The sequence below is a fragment of the Petromyzon marinus genome, chromosome 27, assembly GCF_048934315.1.
Source record: "Petromyzon marinus isolate PM22_M1 ecotype Great Lakes invasive population chromosome 27, UKy_Petmar_22M1.pri1.0, whole genome shotgun sequence".
NCBI classification, from domain to species: Eukaryota; Metazoa; Chordata; class Hyperoartia; order Petromyzontiformes; family Petromyzontidae; genus Petromyzon; species Petromyzon marinus.
Genome location: NC_133693.1, coordinates 5,907,422 through 5,926,423, shown reverse-complemented (window position 1 = coordinate 5,926,423; position 19,002 = coordinate 5,907,422).

Genomic DNA, 19,002 nt, shown 5'->3' with positions numbered 1-19,002 from the left:
ACTGCCGGCTCTCCAGATGCAAAGACAAAGATCCCCCGAGTAGCCTTAACATACCGTAGGGGCAAGTGCTGTTAGCGAGCACCTATGAAGGCCGGAACGGTACACGAGGGGGTGGGTGGCCAGCACCACGCCCGACCGCCTTTGTCTCCCCAGTGGCGATATTTACACACCTCACCAGGTACCAATTTGAGGCTGAGTCGACCTAGAGGAGGCCCCGAGCCGGTTCAAATAATCGCCACCGGTGTTGGCCGTGAGCGGGAATCGAACTGGGGTCGCCAGACAAAGAAAACGCCTTTAAACAGACTGTTGGGGCAAGTGCTAAGTTAGTCCTGCCCTGCTAATATTAGATGCGGGATGAATGAAGTGGTGATTAGGGTTGGGGGGTGAAAATAATCCTCACCCCTCCCCTCTCTCCCCCACACCACTCCCCCTTCTCTACCCCCCCCCCCTTTTCCCCACTCACCCCACCCCCTCCAACCTCCTCCGCCCCCGGCGTAGTTCAGACTTAGCAGCTGAGATGATTTGAACCCAGCGCCCATGAATACCCCCAGGGTAAGGATATGGACCCCCCCCTCCCACCACTCTTCCACCCCCTCCCCTGCCCCCATCATCCTCACCATGCCCCCATCCCCACCCCCCACGTTATCATCATCATCAGCAGCCACAGCCATGGTCAATCCACCGCTGAATGGTGACCACCCCATGCTGCTTAACTTTGCTTGCGTTGCTCTTCCCACTGCTATTCCGATGTGGGCAATCGGCCACACGCGATTAGACGAGCAATCCCCCTCGGAACTCTCTTGCTGCGCGCAGCCCTCCTACGCACCTGCCGGAGATGACAGCCCACAACGTCGGACGTTTTGGTGGGGAGCGGTGGTGCAGCGGTCAGCGCATCGTGGTGCTGTGAACCTGCTGACCCTGAAGTCTGATTCCCGCTCACGACCAACAACAGTGACGAATAATAATACCAACCCTTTTCTGCGTCGACTCAGCCTTACATGAGTTTCCTGTTGCGCTGTGTGTGTGTGAGTCTGTGAATGTGTGTGTGCGTCTGTGAGTGTCTGTGAGTATGTGAGTCTGTAAATCTGTGTGTGAGTCTGTCCGTGTGTGTGTGTGAGTCTGTGAGTCTGTGAGTGTGTGTCTGTGAATGTGTGTGAGTCTGTGTGAGTGTGTGTGTGAGTCTGTGAGTGTGTGTGTGTGTCTGTGTGAGTGTGTGTGTGAGTCTGTGTGAGTGTGTGTGAGTCTGTGTGAGTGTGTGTGTGAGTCTGTGAGTGTGTGTGTGTCTGTGTGAGTGTGTGTGTGTCTGTGTGCGTGTGAGTCTGCGGTTGTATGTATGTGAGTCTGTAAGTGTGTGTGTGTGAGTCTGTGAATGTGTGTGAGTCTGTGAATGTGTGTGAGTCTGTGAGTGTGTGTGTGTGTGAGTCTGTGAATGTGTGTGAGTCTGTGTGAGTGTGTGTGTGAGTTTGTGAGTGTGTGAGTCTGTGTGAGTGTGTGTGAGAGTCTGTGAATGTGTGTGAGTCTGTGTGAGTGTGTGTGTGTGTGAGTCTGTGAGTGTGTGTGAATCTGTGTGAGTGTGTGTGAGAGTCTGTGAATGTGTGAGTCTGTGAGTGTGTGTGTGAGGCTGTGAATGTGTGTGAGTCTGTGAGTGTGTGTGTGAGGCTGTGAATGTGTGTGAGTCTGTGAGTGTGTGTGTGTGAGTCTGTGAAAGTGTGTGTGTGAGTCTGTGTGAGTGTGTATGAGTCTGTGAGTGTGTGTGAGTGAGTCGTATGAGTGTGTGTGAGTCTGTGAGTGTGTGTGAGTCTGTGTGAGTGTGTGTGAGTATGTGTGAGTCTGTGAGTGTGTCGATTCCCGCTCAACACCAGTGACGCTGAACCTGTCCCGGACATCCCCTAAGTCGACTCAGCCTCAAATGAGTACCTGGTGGCGGTGTGTAAACATCGCCATTGGGGAAGACAAAGGCGGCCGGGCGTGGTTGCTGGCCACCCACCCCCTCTTGTGCCGCGTGGCGGCCTGCATGGATGCTCCGGCTACTCGCTACTCAAGGGCACTTGTCCCGGAGATCACGCGCGCGCCACACGGGTGATCTTTGTCTCTGGTGTCCTTTGTTTATTTATTATTTAGTCGCACGCGGGACGAACATAACGAGGTTTATTTGAGAGTCTCGGGATTGATGGTGGGGTGAGAGGTGGGGGTGGGGGCGAAGAAGGAGTGGGGTATAGGGGGGTTGGGGGGGGCTGAGGTGTGTGTGGGGGGGGGGAGGAAGTAGAGGGGGGGGTGGTGGTGGTGACCTTTCTCCAACAGCCGCGATCAGATGATCAGAGAGGCGTTTTTATTTTATCTGCGGCGGAGTTAAAATGAAATTGGTAATTACTGGGATAATTGTGCCACGTGTGGAGCGGGTGATGGATAGAAGCGGGCGAGTTGTCGCGGGTCGACGAGGGGGGCTCAGTGGCGCAGCTCCCGAGTGTGGTGCAGGCGGTGCAACTGCCCCCGCGGGACCCCCCCCCCCCCCCCCCACGGGCTTGGAGGGGGTCCCCAGGCGTCGGGGCTACGAAGAGGTGAACAAGAGGGGGAGGGGGTGGGGAGGAGTAATTGGACAATGACCTCCACACCCACCCCCTCCCATCGTTTTTAATTGCTTGCACCAATGATCACGTGAGCATTAGGGTTGTATTGGGGTTAGGGTTGTGTTGGGGTTAGGGTTGTGTTGGGGTTGGGGTTGTGTTGGGGTTAGGGTTGTGTTGGGGTTAGGGTTGTGTTGGGGTTAGGGTTGTGTTGGGGTTAGGGCTGTGTTGGGGTAAGGGTTGTGTTGGGGTTAGGGCTGTGTTGGGGTTAGGGTTGTGTTGGGGTTAGGGTTGTGTTGGGGTTAGGGTTGTGTTGGGGTTAGGGTTGTATTGGGGTTAGGGCTGTGTTGGGGTTAGGGTTGTGTTGGGGTTAGGGTTGTGTTGGGGTTGGGGTTGTGTTGGGGTTAGGGTTGTGTTGGGGTTAGGGTTGTGTTGGGGTTAGGGTTGTGTTGGGGTTAGGGTTGTGTTGGGGTTAGGGTTGTGTTGGGGTTAGGGTTGTGTTGGGGTTAGGGTTGTGTTGGGGTTAGGGTTGTGTTGGGGTTGGGGTTGTGTTGGGGTTAGGGCTGTGTTGGGGTTAGGGTTGTGTTGGGGTTAGGGTTGTGTTGGGGTTAGGGTTGTGTTGGGGTTAGGGCTGTGTTGGGGTTAGGGTTGTGTTGGGGTTAGGGTTGTGTTGGTGTTAGGGTTGTGTTGGAGTTGGGGTTGTGTTGGGGTTAGGGCTATGTTGGGGTTAGGGTTGTGTTGGGGTTGTGTTGGGGTTAGGGCTGTGTTGGGGTTAGGGTTGTGTTGGAGTTAGGGTTGTGTTGGGGTTAGGGTTGTGTTAAGGTTAGAGTTGTGTTGGGGTTAGGGCTGTGTTGGGGTTAGGGTTGTGTTGGGGTTGTGTTGGGGTTAGGGTTGTGCTGGGGTTAGGGTTGTGTTGGGGTTAGGGTTGTCCTGGGGTTAGAGTTGTGCTGGGGTTGTGTTGGGGTTAGGGCTGTGCTGGGGTTAGGGTTGTGTTGGGGTTGTGTTGGGGTTAGAGTTGTGCTGTGGTTCGGGTTGTGTTGGGGTTAGGGTTGTGTTGGGGTTAGAGTTGTGCTGGGGTTCGGGTTGTGTTGGGGTTAGGGTTGTATTGGGGTTAGGGCTGTGTTGGGGTTAGGGTTGTGTTGGGGTTGTGTTGGGGTTAGGGTTGTGCTGGGGTTAGGGTTGTGTTGGGGTTAGGGTTGTCCTGGGGTTAGAGTTGTGCTGGGGTTGTGTTGGGGTTAGGGCTGTGCTGGGGTTAGGGTTGTGTTGGGGTTGTGTTGGGGTTAGAGTTGTGCTGTGGTTCGGGTTGTGTTGGGGTTAGGGTTGTGTTGGGGTTAGAGTTGTGCTGGGGTTCGGGTTGTGTTGGGGTTAGGGTTGTATTGGGGTTAGGGCTGTGTTGGGGTTAGGGTTGTGTTTGGGTTCGGGTTGTGTTGGGGTTAGGGTTGTATTGGGGTTAGGGCTGTGTTGGGGTTAGGGTTGTGTTTGGGTTAGGGTTGTGTTAAGGTTAGAGTTGTGTTGGGGTTAGGGCTGTGTTGGGGTTAGGGTTGTGTTGGGGTTGTGTTGGGGTTGTGTTGGAGTTAGGGTTGTGCTGGGGTTAGGGTTGTGTTGGGGTTAGGGTTGTGTTGGGTTTCGGGTTGTGTTGGGGTTAGGGTTGTGTTGGGGTTAGGGTTGTGTTTGGGTTAGGATTACGGTTGTGTCGCGTTGCGCTTGAGAATGGTTGTGTTGGGATGCGGCACTAGCGGTGTTTGGCTGGAGGCGATGATTGTCAGGGCCTGGCTATTATTTTATTTGTATTATTTTATTCAGGACTTTGCGGCCGAGGTTTTGCCCGCGAGGCATCACTGCAGTGGCAGCCCTCTTAGTGTTAGTGGCGCCTTGCGTGAGCCCGTGTCTACGTGTGTCTACGTGTGTCTGTGTGTCTGTGTGTGTGTCTAGGTGTCTACGTGTCTACGTGTGTCTGTGTGTGTGTGAGCCCGTGTCTACGTGTGTGTGTCTACGTGTGTCTACGTGTATACGTGTGTCTGTGTGAGTCCATGTGTCTACGTGTGTCTGTGTGTGTGTGTACGTGTGTCTGTGTGTGTTTCTACGTGTGTCTACGTGTGTGTGTGTGAGTCCATGTGTCTACGTGTGTCTACGTGTGTGTGTGTGAGTCCATGTGTCTAGGTGTGCCTACGTGTGTCTGTGTGTGTGTGTGAGTCCATGTGTTTACATGTCTACGTGTGTGTGTGAGTCCATGTGTCTACGTGTCTACGTGTGTCCGTGTGTGTGAGTCCATGTGTCTACGTGTGTGTGTGTGTGAGTCCATGTGTCTAGGTGTGTCTACGTGTGTGAGTGCGTGTGTCTACGTGTGTCTGTGTGTGACTCCGTGTGTCTGCGTGTGTGAGTCCGTGTGTGTGTGAGTCCATGTGTCTAGGTGTGTCTACGTGTGTCTGTGTGTGTGTGAGTCCATGTGTTTACGTGTCTACGTGTGTGTGTGGGTGAGTCCATGTGTTTACGTGTCTACGTGTGTGTGTGTCCATGTGTTTACGTGTCTACGTGTGTCTGTGTGTGTGAGTCCATGTGTTTACGTGTCTACGTGTGTGAGTGCGTGTGTCTACGTGTGTCTGTGTGTGTGACTCCGTGTGTCTACGTGTGTGAGTCCGTGTGTCTGCGTGTGTCTACGTGTGTCTGTGTGTGGGAGTCCCTTTGTCTGTGTCTGTGAGTCCGTGTTTCTGTGTGTGTGAGTCCGTGTAACTGTGTGTGTGCGTCCGTGTGTATACGTGTGTCTACGTGTGTCTGTGTGTGTGAGTTCGTGTGTCTGTGTGTCTGTGTGTGGGAATCCCTGTGTATGTGTGTGTGAGTCCTTGTGTCTACGTGTGTGGGTCCGTGTGTCTACGTGTGTGAGTCCGTGTGTCTGTGTGTATGAATCCGTGTGTCTACGTGTGTGTGTCAACGTGTGTGAGTCCGTTTGTCTGTGTGTATGAATCCGTGTGTCTACGTGTGTGTGTCAACGTGTGTCTACGTGTGTCTGTGTGTGTGTCCGTGTGTCTGTGTGTGTCCGTGTGTGGGAGTCCCTCTGTATGTGTGTGAGTCCGTGTGTCTGTGTGTGTGTGAGTCCGTGTGTCCGTGTGTGTATGTCCGTGTGTCTGTGTGTGTGTGAGTCCCTGTGTCTGTGTGTGTGAGTCCGTGTGCCTACGTGTGTGAGTCCGTGTGTCTGCGTGTGAGTCCTGTGTGCTTCAATGAGTGTAGTATGCGTGTGTGCGTGTATGTTCTGCGTGTATGGCAGTGTCCGTGTGTCTCCGTGTGGGGAGCGGTGGTGTCGCGGTTAGCGCAGTTCACTTCGAACCCCTGCCATACTATTTCGATTCCCACTCACTGCCACCAACACCAGTGACGATTATCTGAACCGTTGCTGGGCCTCCCCTAGGTCGACTCAACCTCAAACGATTACTTGGTGCGGTGTGTAAAACGTCGCCACTGGGGAGACAAAGGCGGCCGGGCGTGGTGCTGGCCACCCACCCCCTCGTGTGCCGTGCCGGCCTTCATAGATGCTCGCTCACAGCACTTGTCCCAACAGTCTTTTTAGGTCATTACGGGGGATCTTTGGCTTTTTGAATCAGCGTGTCTGTGTTTCTATGAGTGTGCGCTCGCGCGTCTCTCTCTGTATATGCTTCCATCAGTGTGTGTGTGTCAGTGTGCGTGCTAATCCACGTGTTCGCGTGTTGCCATTGCGTGTGTGCGTGTCTCTGTGTGAGGTGGTGAGCGCACTGCGCTACGAACCTGTTGATCCTTCTTCGGTTCAGTGGCGAATATCTGGAACCGATTCTGGGCCTCCCTTAGGTCCGTTCAGCCTTAAAACGAGCACCCGGCGCGGTGTGTAAAATATCGCCACTAGGAAGACAAAGGCGGCCCGACGCGGGTCCGGCCACACCAGCCCGCTCGTGTGCCGTGCCGGCCTTCATAAGTAAGGCCAAGTGCGTTGAGTTGTGTTATAGTCGCTCTTCGTGTGCTAGGAGTACAGCCGGAGGTGTAAGAAGTTTAGGAAGGACATATCCCATTGCGTTATTGATTGACTTGGGTCAAGCCCCTACTATGCCATCAAGACGCCGAAGCGGGCGATTGTTATTCGTTACTTTGGTGATCCTCTGTGCTCACAATCATTGAGGGGCCTTCGTGGTGGTTGCGCCGGTCTGGAGCAAAGCTGCGTGACCGGTAAGTTCGGAGTCGTTCACCTTGGGGCGCGACAAGCCATGGATTGTCCTCTGGCCAATCCCCCCCTTCTATACACTCTTTAAACGTCTCCTTCGACCACGGAGCTCGTAAGGCGGCCCAGGGCATGTACCCGGATGAATTTCCATCTCATGCAGTTGCAATGACACGCTGGTTCAGGGAGAGGGGATGGTGGGGAGAGGCTGGTTGGGGGGAGGGGCTAGTCGGAGGGTGGGTTGGTGGGGGGGCTGGTGGGGGGATGGTGGGGAGGGGATTGGGGGGGGGCACGGTTGCCCAAATTAGAATATTGCGCCACTAATATATGTTGTTAATACCGGTAAAGGGCGGCCAATAAGATTCAAATTATGCATTCTAAACGCATAAACTCATTTATTTTTTCGGTAATGTCACTGAGCCTGCCTTGACTAAACTTTAATTCAAATTAAAAAAAATCCTAAACCCCATTGCAAATTATTATTATTATGTTTAACAATCCACTGCACACAGGCGTGTATCGGGACGATGTTAAATCTATTTACAGGCATTCATTTTAAGTCACGATTTTGATTTAAAAAACACACACATCTCTCTCGCCATCCTCCTTCTCCTCGGCGCATGCACAATTCATACAATCATTCGCCCCTCGATTACGCGAATCACAACATTGCTCTGCGGGTCAAAACGATCATTATTTTTTAGCGCAATCAGATTGTGTTACCTTTGTCGGTGGGCCCAACGTTAATGTTGACGTTAGAATCGAGTCTTTAAAAACACAATCACACGCCAGACCCTTGCGCGACAATGGACACGCGCTGTCAGCGAGCAGCTATTAAAGGGTCGTGGCGGTACAGGGCAGCCACCCTCAATCACGCCCGGCCGCCTTTGTTTTCACAGGGGGCGGTGGGGAGAGGGGGGGGTGAGGATTGATTGTGTGGTAGGGGGGCGGCGAGGGGTGGGGGTGCACACAGAAGCCACGCGTTTTACGGGAGGCTTCAGCCGACTTCGATATACAAAACTACGAGGGTACTTTCAGAGCCAGCGTGTTTAAAAGTCACGACCCAGACCAAGTCGAGAGTTAGTCAAGGGATGTGTTGTTCGTCCTCCTGTAATTCCCAGCGTGTGTGCTTGTACATCTGTAGTGGGGAGCGGTGGTGTAGCGGTTAGCGCTACGCTGCGCTACGAACCTGGCGACCCGGGTTCGATTCCCGCTCACGGCCAACACTGGTGGTGACGATTATCAGAACCGGTTCTGGGTCCTCCCCTAGGTCGACTCAGCCTCAAATGAGTACTCGGTGCGATGTGTGAACGTCGCCACGAGGGAGACAAAGGCAGCCGGGCGTGGTTGCTGGCCACCCACCCCCTCGTATGCCGTACCGGCCTTCATAGGTGCTCGCTAACCGCACTTGCCCCTACAGCCTGTTACAGGCTATACGGGGGATCTTTGTTTTTTTATACATCTATCACTTGTCCCAAGCGTCCCTCGAGGCTGTAGGAGGGGGGGGGACCTTTATCTTTATTATATGCACCGCGCTACGAACCCGGTCACCTGAGTTCGACTCCTGCTCAGGGCCACCACCAACACAAGTGACGATCATCTGAACCGCCCTTGGGCCTCGCCTCCTTCCTCCCCCCCTAGGTCGACTCAGCCTTAAATGAATATTGGTGCGGTGTGTTAAAAAGAATAGCACTGGGGGAGACAAAGGCGTCCGGGCACGCTGTACTGGCCTCCACCGGTACTCGGCTAACAGCACTCGCCACAACAGACCGCTCAAAGGTGACTTTATTTTTTTATTGCGACACTTTCTTTGGCGCAGTCCATGCTTCTCGTTGCTTCCGTTGCTTCCGAGTTAAAATTGAGAATGAAATTTAAGTGAACACAAAAGACACGGGGCCCATCAAAAAATGGCGTCACGCATCTAGGAGGGGGGGGGGGGGTTTAGACATTTGTGACGATGTGTGACGAGGAGGGGGGGGGATTGAGAAATGTGACGTCACATCAAAATGCGCAACTTTAAATAAATATAGAATTGTTATAACAACACTCCTACAACATCAGAGTGCAGCGCCACGTTAAATACGCACTACAATGACAATAGTTTAAAGGGATTTGAAGCATGTTTTATTTTAGTTTTGGGGGAGGGGCAGAGCTTTGTGACGTCATATTTGAGGGGGGTGGGGTCTGACTTTTTGTGACGCCGTGTGACGAGGGGGTAAAAAAATCGTCCAAAATCGCGTGACGTCATTTATCGACGGTCCCACGGAGGAAAGTTGAGTTCGGAAGAGACGGAAAATTCTACAGCGATCGGCAAAAAAAATGTTCGCAGTGGTCGTGTGAAAGCAATTAAGCGACTTTTATGTAATAAATGAAACTCGGCAATAATTAGAAATTCCACTCTTGACGGGGCGGAGCAGCGTTCGCCGCCGGCTTCCCGTAATTACTTAATTAATCCTCACGCTAACGGAGACGGATAATTAATCAGCCGGGCGGACACGTGTGTGTGTGTGTCCGTGTGTGTGTGTGTCCGTGAGCACGCCAGAGGCGAAGAGGAGACAGCGACACGTGCGTGAGTGTATGAGAGTGTGTGTGTGAGTCTGTGAGTGTGTGTGAGTCTGTGAGTGTGTGTGTGAGTCTGTGAGTGTGTGTCAGTGAGTGTGTGTGTCAGTGAATGTGTGAGAATCGGTGATGGGGCAGTTGTGGAGAGAGTGGAGAATTTCTCATACCTGGGCAGTGTGCTCATGACCGGCTCCGGTTTAACAGCAGAGGTCTCACTCCGAATCAGTCGAGCGGCATTATATTTTCATCGGTTGCGTAACGCTGTGTGGAAGCTACCTGGTCTGTCGCTCCGCATGAAGCTTCGGGTCTTCTCGGCCACCGTCATGCCCTCCATTCTCTACGCTTGCGAAACGTGGACCCCCTCTAATGGAACATCTTCGCCGGTTAGAAACATTTAGGACTTGGTTGCCTACGATCATTCCTGGGTTTAACCAGACTGGATTGTATGAGGAGCTCAAAAAATCCTCGAAAGATCTGGACAAAGTTCCATCGGTGAGCTCCTCCGGCAGGCAAAGCTGAGTTGGCTGGGCCATGTAGCCCGCATGCCGAAACAGCTTTTGTTCGGCCGGATCGAGGGGGCTAAACGGGCGCGGCACGGCTGGAGAAGAGATGGAGTGATGTGGTACAGGAGGATGTGGAGCTGAGTGGACTTGCCGATGACTGGTACCAGCGGTGTCAAGATCGGCCTCTGTGGAGGAGGCTCGTGCAGGACGCTACTGGGCAGTTGGAGGCAGTCGCCCTCCAACAACAACAGGGGGCGGAGGAGCGACGCTCACAACAACGAGCGGAGCGCCGGGTGGCTAAAGCACAGCAAATTGGCACAGTAGGTGGCACAGGTGGTGCATCAGCCAGTCATCTCAGTCAGTCGACCCATGGCACCTGGGTCTGCCCCGTGACCTCCTGCCAGTGGGCGTTCGACACTTCACGTGGCTTCAAGGTGCACATAGCCTGGCAGCGTCGTGGTGACGTCACCGCCAATTAGTGGCGAATGGCGGTTGTTGTGAGTCTGTGAGTGTGTGTGAGTCTGTGAGTGTCTGTAAGTGTGTGTGAGTCTGTGAGTGTGTGTGTCAGTCAGTGTGTGTGAGTCTGTGAATGTGTGTGTGAGTCTGTGAGTGTGGACCCCCCTAATGGAGCATCTTCGCCGATTGGAAACATTTAGGCTGGCCTGCCTACGATCCATCCTGGGTTTAACCAGGCTGGATTGTGCGAGGAGCCCACACATCCTTGAAAGATCTGGGCAAGGTCCCATCGGTGAGTTCCTCCGGCTGGCAAGGCTGCGTTGGCTGGGTCATGTAGCCCGCAAGCCCAGTCACCGCATGCCTAAACAGCTTTTGTTCGGCCGGATCGAGGGGGCTAAACGGGCGCGGCACGAGCTAGAGAAGAGATGGAGTGACGTGGTAAAGGAGGATGTGGAGCTTAGTGGACTTGCCGATGAATGGTACCAGCGGTGTCAAGATCGGCCTCTGTGGAGGAGGCTCGTGAAAGACACTGCTGGGCAGTTGGAGGCAGTCGCCCTCCAACAACAATGGAGGGCGGAGAAGGGGATTTGGTCCTCACATATCATTGACGTACAGCGTTGTGAGATGCTGTTGCAATGATTGACGCCATGTTAAAAAGGAAGTTTTATGATTATCAGTCGGCATTATTGTTGTTCTCAGTGGAGCGGTGGCGCCGTGATCAGCGCACTGCTCTGAAAACAAACCCCCGGCAAGCCTGAGTTGGATTTCCCGAGCCACGGCTGACATCAGCGAGCGAGCGATATTCGGCCTGTGCACGGTGCGAAAGAAGTTCAACGGTACATGCGTCGCCCACATCCGAACGTCTGGACACCGCCGCCTCGAGAATGCTCCGCTCAACGGGGAAACGCGCTCGTCGACGTTAGACCGCGCCGTTGACGAGACGAGACGAGAGGCGGTGGGCCCGGGACTCGTCGAAGGACGGACGACGCCCGAGAGAAATGATTGCTATGAAATCAGCTGACGTGCGGGTGTTCTCCATCCCGGTGGACCCTGGGCGAGGCTAGGGGAGGCATTGATGCAGCGGTGGATTGATCGTCGTCGTCGTCGTCGGTGATGATGATTGTTGTTATTTCACGGTTCCGTTGGAGCATGCATCATTGAATCGGCAATGCCTGGAATGGTGTCCGATGTTTCTGGGTTTCATCCAGTGCCGGATTTTCCTCGCAGCAAAAGTAGCTGCACGTGCTACGGGCCCCGCACTTTCAAGGGCCCCGCGCTAAATGCTTTCAAGCTATCAATTCTGGTTCACTGATTCTGCACTTGCTCTATTACTATAGTACTATACCGCCTTCAACTTTTATGAACGACTGGGTTCTTAAGGTTAGCGATTTGTCGTATTATCTGGCTGTATAGCAAATGAAAAATAGAATTACTTTACTATGCAAGTTAAACATGTATTTCAATATTTACGGGTTTTTATTTTATTTAGGGCCCCTTCATGCCATATGCTAAAGGCCCCGCACGAGCTTAATCCGGCACTGGCCTCGTCAGCAGAGGAAGTGTCGGGGCGGATGAGGGAAGATCTTTGGTGAGGTGTTGGGGTGAGGAGGGGTGGTGAGGTAGGGGGAAGGCAAAGAGGCGGGAGTGAGGAGGAGTGAGTGTAGAGCCGAGGGCGTTTGTTTGACCCCAAACACAGAACTGTTTGGGGTCAACACCGCGCGCGCTCGTGAGCCGGCTGAAGCAAAAACAAACCGGGAACAACCGCAGACGAGTCCGCGCAGCCTTGCACAGGCAAAGGCGCCCCGTGTAGCCTCAGCACACTGTTGGGGCAAGTGCTGTTAGCGAGCGCATACGAAGGCACGGAGTTTAAAAAAAAAATACAAATGTCGCATGAAATGACAGTGGTTCAATTAAAAAAAACAATTGTTCAGCCAATCAGCGATCGTTTGTACGAGTTGGGAGAAACGGGATGCGTCCCGGAGAGAACACACGCGTGCGATGGGGCAACGCTCTATCCCATGCAGAGAGGGACAGGGTGACATTGCAAGTACCACCATCTTTGAACTCGGGTCATACTCGCAGCAGCGGCGGCTTTTGGCCTGGGCCATCGGACAAAGGCTGCCACTGCATCGCGCGCTTTCAGATGCGCTTCTGCGGCCGTCTGGAACGTTCCACCGGGAGCTGCGCACCTTTCAATCGTCTAGATCGAAAACTAACCTCCTAATAAACTGATTTTTGCGTTTAGTTCGTTGTCCTTCCACCGCACATCCGATTAGCGCGGTTGGCTACGTACGGTGCGAAAGAAGTCCAACGTTCACGCATGGAATCTCCTTCACGACGCAGTAGGCCAAGGGAGTTTCGGGGGAACGTGGTGTGGCGGTGACCCACCAACCCTCGCTGCTGCCTCCACAGTGCTGGACTCCAAGGGAGCCGTTTGGTGACAGCGTAGCAGCAGAGCCGCCACCGTCACCCAGCTATGGACGTCGGGAGAGTGGTGTGCTTGCTTGGGTCCCTACGACTGATGAATTTCACAAAACGCACTGAAACGTGTACACGAAAAAAAAAAGCCACTCATTACGCAATAGCCACCTACAGTTCCTGAGGAACTACACCGTGGCTCTCTCTCTCTCTTCTCTTGTCTTTGGTCACCGTCGAATAGAGTTAAGCAATACATGTCACCGACTTACAGGCGGGTAGGAGTGCATGCATGTAGACAAGTGTGGGCCGGCTTTGTCCTCACGAAGACTCACCAGCACTCCAAAGACGTGATTATTGGTGGTGGTATTCGCCAGGCTTGCGGGGCCCATGCTGTAGAAGTCCTGCAGAGTATTGATTAGTACTAGCCGCTCACCAATGCTCACTAGTGCAAAGTCTGCACCTGGGACTCACACATATACAGTATATGTAAAACATACTCTTTGGTCCTATTCGGTTAAAGTCACATAGGTAAAATATAAAAGAACAAAAATCACGACGTTTCGGCCACAACACAAGTGGCCTTCATCAGGTGAAGGGACCAGACTATCTCGAGGACAGCGCTGGAGTCTGGTCCCTTCACCTGATGAAGGCCACTTGTGTTGTGGCCGAAACGTCGTGATTTTTGTTGTTCTATTTTTTACCTACGTGACTTTACCGAATAGAACCAAAGAGTATGGATCCTTGCAGTCACGAAAGCTTCAAATCTAGAATATATGTAAAACGTTGTACTCGAATTGTAAATGTTGCGGGTTTACTCTCCAGCACACCGGTGTGCTGAAGTCTCCACTAATGGGCACGTTTTGTTTACGTTACATGCCTGACTAATTGGTTGTGTCGGGTGGTGGCGGGTTTAACGACACATTGATATTTACGCGATCTAACCCGGCAAACCTTTATTGTGGACATACAGTATATATTTATGTGTGTGTGTGAGTGCCCACTTGCATGTTGTGTGCCACATTCGCTGGTTAATTCCACCGATAATCAAGTGTACACAAGACGAGAACGACCCAACGTTGCGATGGGATGGATAATGGGATGGATAATGGGATTGATAATGGGATTGATAATGTGATTGATAATTTGATTGGTAATGGGATTGATAATGTGATTGATAATGTGATTGGTAATGGGATTGATGATGGGATTGATAATGGGATTGATAATGGGATTGATAATGTGATTGCCAATGGGATTGATGATGGGATTGATAATGGGATTGGTAATGGGATGATAATGGGATTGATAATGAGATTGATAATGGGATTGATAATGTGATTGCTAATGGAATTGATGATGGGATTGATAATGGGATTGATAATGGAATTGATACTGGGATTGGCAATGGGATTTATAATGGGATTGGCAATGGGATTGATGATGGGATTGATAATGGGATTGATAATGGGATTGGTAATGGGATTGATAATGAGATTGATGATGAGATTGATGATGGGATTGATAATGGGGTTGATAATGGGATTCATCGTGAGATTGATAATGGGATTGGTAATGGGATTGCTACTGGGATTGGCAATGGGATTGATAATGGGATTGATAATGGGGTTGATAATGGGATTAATCGTGAGATTGATAATGGGATTGGTAATGGGATTGATACTGGGATTGGCAATGGGATTGATAATGGGATTGATAATGGCCCAATGGGGAGAGTGGAGAAGCCTCGAACTTCCACTCCCATCGGCCTCGTCTCGGCTCTGGTTCGCGGCGGTGATGAATTAGCGGCCGCGTGCGTTGTAGGGGAAGGGACGTGGGGGTTGAGGGGGGTGGATGAGTGATGGGGGAGAGAGAGATGAGGTGAGGGCTTTTAGGGGAGTGGTTGGTGGGGAGCGAAGGTAGAAATCCTTTCCATCCTCTCGTGGTGATGGAATTAAACTGGCCAGGGATGCGAAGCGGTTTGTGAAATCGGGATTGAGCTGAGATGATGATGATGATGGTAATCATGATCAATGAAATCATTTATAGAATGATGATTAGTAGTAATACTGATGCGATGATTGATAGATTATTGGATGATGATATTTATACGATTATGCACTGTTGGGATGATGATGATGATAACAATTATTAAAATAACTGACAGCAATGATGGTCATGATTATTTTATGGTGACAATGATGATGTTTAATAGGATAACGTAAAATATATGATGACAGGATCATGAATAATATAGTGACGATGTTTTTCATTTTACTAAATCCAGTAATAGAGGTATTGAAAGGAGCATTGATTGATGGTGATGATGATAATGCATTAGATCGTGATGACTTTCAATAATTTGGATGATGGTGTTGATGACGAAGAATTAATTAATTGAAGTGGCTGATGATTGATGAACATTACAAATTATATGGCGATTGTGTTAATTGTGAATGATGATGATGATGATCACGCAAGTCAATATATTCCCAAACACAAACCTCCCCCCCTCCATATAGTCTGCATTGGTATTAGCGAGCACCTATAAAGGCCGGCACGGCACACGAGGGGGTGGGTGGCCAGCAACACGGCCGACCGCCTTTGTCTCCCTCGTGGTGATGTTTACACACTGCACCAGGTACTCATTTGAGGCTGAGTCGACCTAGTGGAGGCCAAAGTCCAGTTCAGAAAATGATCACCGGTCCTGGCCGTGAGCGGGAATCGAGCTCAGGTTTGCTGGGTTCGTAGCGCAGCGTAGCGCTAACCGCCCCACTGCCGCTCCCCACAAGAAATAAAGATCACAAAGACAAAGATCCCCCTATAGCCTGCAACAGACTGTAGGGGCAAGTGCTGTAGAGAACACCTATAAGGGCCGGCACGGCACACGAGGGGGTGGGTGGCCAACGCCACGCCCGGCCGTCTTTGTCTCCCTAGTGGCGATGTTTACACATCAGACTAGTTACTCATTGAGGCTGAGTCCACCTAGGGGAGACCCAGGACTGGTTCAGATAATCGTCACTGATGTTGACCGTGAGCGGGAATCGAACCCGGGTCGCCAGGTTCGTAGCGCAGCGCGCTAACCGCTACACTACCGCACGTAAACACGCACAGTGCGTGTGTGTGTCTGTGTGTGTGTGTGTGTAAACCTCCAGACAAAGACACAGGGGAGTGAAACATCCAGCAGTGGATTCGCAAAGGGCTATGAAGACGTAATTATCGAAGATAATTGTTGTTTCCCTTCTACGTGACTTTTACCGAAAGAACCAAGAAGATGATGATGTTGGTGATGTGGGGTGCGGAGAGCGGAAGCGTCGTGGTTCGCGCACTGCTCTACGAATCCCACTGAGACGCGAGTTCGATTCCCGCTCACCGCTACCAACACCGGTGAGGATTTTCTGCACCGGTCCTGGACCTCCCCGAGGTCGACTCAGCCTCAAATAAGTACCTGGTGCGGTGTGTAAACATTAGCGCTGCGGAGACAAAGGCGGTCGGGCGTGGCGCTGACCAACCACCCCGTCGTGGGCCGTCCTGGCCTTGCACAGGTGCTCGCTGATAGGACTTGCCCCAAGAGTCTGCTTAAGGCTACACGGGGGATCTTTATCTTGGTGATGTGCAGTGGTGTTGTTTATAGCGCGAGAGGCGTTAGAACGAGCGGCGCGCGTGTGTTTGTGTGCAGGGGGCGCAGATGTTTGAATTTCACTGCGTAACAAAAAAATTATAATAAAAATAAATAATTTTTAAACATCTTCTGTCCATCTGGAAATATCGCAACACCCCCTCCCTCCCCTCCCCCCTCGCATCTACGAAACACACAAAAGACAAAGCTCCCCCGTGTAGACTTTACCAGGCTGTTGAGGCAAGTGCCGTTAGCGAGCACCTACGAAGGCCGGCACGGCGCACGAAGAGGAGGGTGGCCAGCACCACGCGCGGCCGCCTTTGTCTCCCCAGCGCTAATATTTACACACCGCACCAGGTACTCGTTTGAGGCTTAGTCGACCTAGGGGAGGCCCAGGACCGGATCGGATACTCGTCAATGGCGTTGGTGGACGTGAGCGGGAATCGAACTCGTGTCGCTGGGGTATACAGCGTGGCGCGCTAATCGCTACATTGCCGCTCCCCAAAGTCTCAGACAAAGATCCCCCATGTAGGCTTGACAGGAGTGTTGGGGCAAGTGCTGTTAGCCAGCACCTACAAAGACAAAGATCCCCCCGTGTAGGCTTGACAGGCGTGTTGGGGCAAGTGCTGTTAGCGAGCACCTACAAAGACAAAGATCCCACGTGTAGGCTTGACAGGCGTGTTGGGGCAAGTGCTGTTAGCGAGCACCTACAAAGACAAAGATCCCCCGTGTAGGCTTGACAGGCGTGTTGGGGCAAGTGCTGTTAGCGAGCACCTACGAAGACAAAGATCCCCCGTGTAGACTTGACAGGCGTGTTGGGGTAAGTGCTGTTAGTGAGCACCTACAAAGACAAAGATCCCCCGTGTAGGCTTGACAGGCGTGTTGGGGCAAGTGCTGTTAGTGAGCACCTACGAAGACAAAGATCCCCCGTGTAGACTTGACAGGCCTGTTGGGGCAAGTGCTGTTAGTGAGCACCTACAAAGACAAAGATCCCCCGTGAAAGCTTGACAGGCGTGTTGGGGCAAGTGCTGTTAGCGAGCACCTACAAAGACAAAGATCTCCCGTGTAGGCTTGACAGGCGTGTTGGGGCGAGTGCTGTTAGTGAGCACCTACAAAGACAAAGATCTCCCGTGTAGGCTTGACAGGCGTGTTGGGGCAAGTGCTGTTATTGAGCACCTACAAAGACAAAGATCCCCCGTGTAGACTTGACAGGCCTGTTGGGGCAAGTGCTGTTAGTGAGCACCTACAAAGACAAAGATCCCCCGTGTAGGCTTGACAGGCGTGATGGGGCAAGTGCTGTTAGGGAGCACCTACAAAGACAAAGATCCCCCGTGTAGGCTTGACAGGCGTGTTGGGGCAAGTGCTGTTAGCGAGCACCTACAAAGACAAATATCCCCCGTGTAGGCTTGACAGGCGTGATGGGGCAAGTGCTGTTAGGGAGCACCTACAAAGACAAAGATCTCCCGTGTAGGCTTGACAGGCGTGTTGGGGCAAGTGCTGTTAGGGAGCACCTACAAAGACAAAGATCCCCCGTGTAGGCTTGACAGGCGTGTTGGGGCAAGTGCTGTTAGGGAGCACCTACACACGCGCGCGTACTCATGCGCTTCACCGCAAGCATTACCCTAAACGTCCCCCACCCCTCCCTTCCTCCCCACTATGACCCCCCCACCCAACCCCGTCACAACCCCCCCCCACCAACCCCTACTCTTGGTCACCCCCCACACCCCCCACGTCCCTCCTTTATTATCCAGACGCCGCCGCTCCACGTAGAGGAGGCGATCACTTGTTCAGAATTCTGTCAATTTTCCGGCGCATATGTCCACTCCCTGCGCCGTTTGTTCTAAGAAGCTGATTCATAACCCCCCCTCTCACCCCCCCCCCCCGCCCCTTAGAGCTGTGGATCGACTATTGACGGGGGGGGGGAGGCAAGGGTTGTTAGCGAGCACCTATAAAGGGCAACACGGCGCAACTTTATAAGGTATGGGTATGGACGGCACGACGCCGGGTCGGCTGAGTCGACCTAGAGGAGTCCTGAGTCCGGTTCAGATATTCGCTGCCGAACAGATGGGGGCGATTATTCCGAGCGGGAATCGAACTCGGGATCGTAGCGCGGTGCGCTAGCCACGACACTACCCGCTTCCACCAACAAAGACGAAGATCCCCCGTATAGTCTTCATCGACTGTTGGGGCAAGTGCTGTTAGCGAGTAGCAACTATGAAGTCCGACGCGGCACACGAGGAGGTGGGTGGCCAGCACCACGCCCGTCCGCTTTTGTCTCCCCCAGTTGCGATGTTCACACATCGCACCAGGTACTTATTTGAGGCTGAGTCGACGTAGGGGAGGCCCAGGACACACAAGACCCTCACCTCTCCAAAGCCCATACCATAGCCACTCAAATATATACACACTCGGGTCGCAGCGATATGGCGATCATCTTCAATGGTATTGGCCGTGAACAGGAATCGAACTCAGGTGTCTATCCGTGTCTCTCTGTATGTGTGTGTTTCTCTGTCCCTGTATCTCTAACCACCACCACTCACCAAATCCACCACCAGTAATCACAACCTCCACAACTACCACTCATCACAACTCCCACTCATCACAGCTACCATCACTCATCACAACCACCACCACCACTCATCACATCTACCACCATTCATCACAGCCTCCACAACTACCACTAATCACAGCCACCACCACCACCAC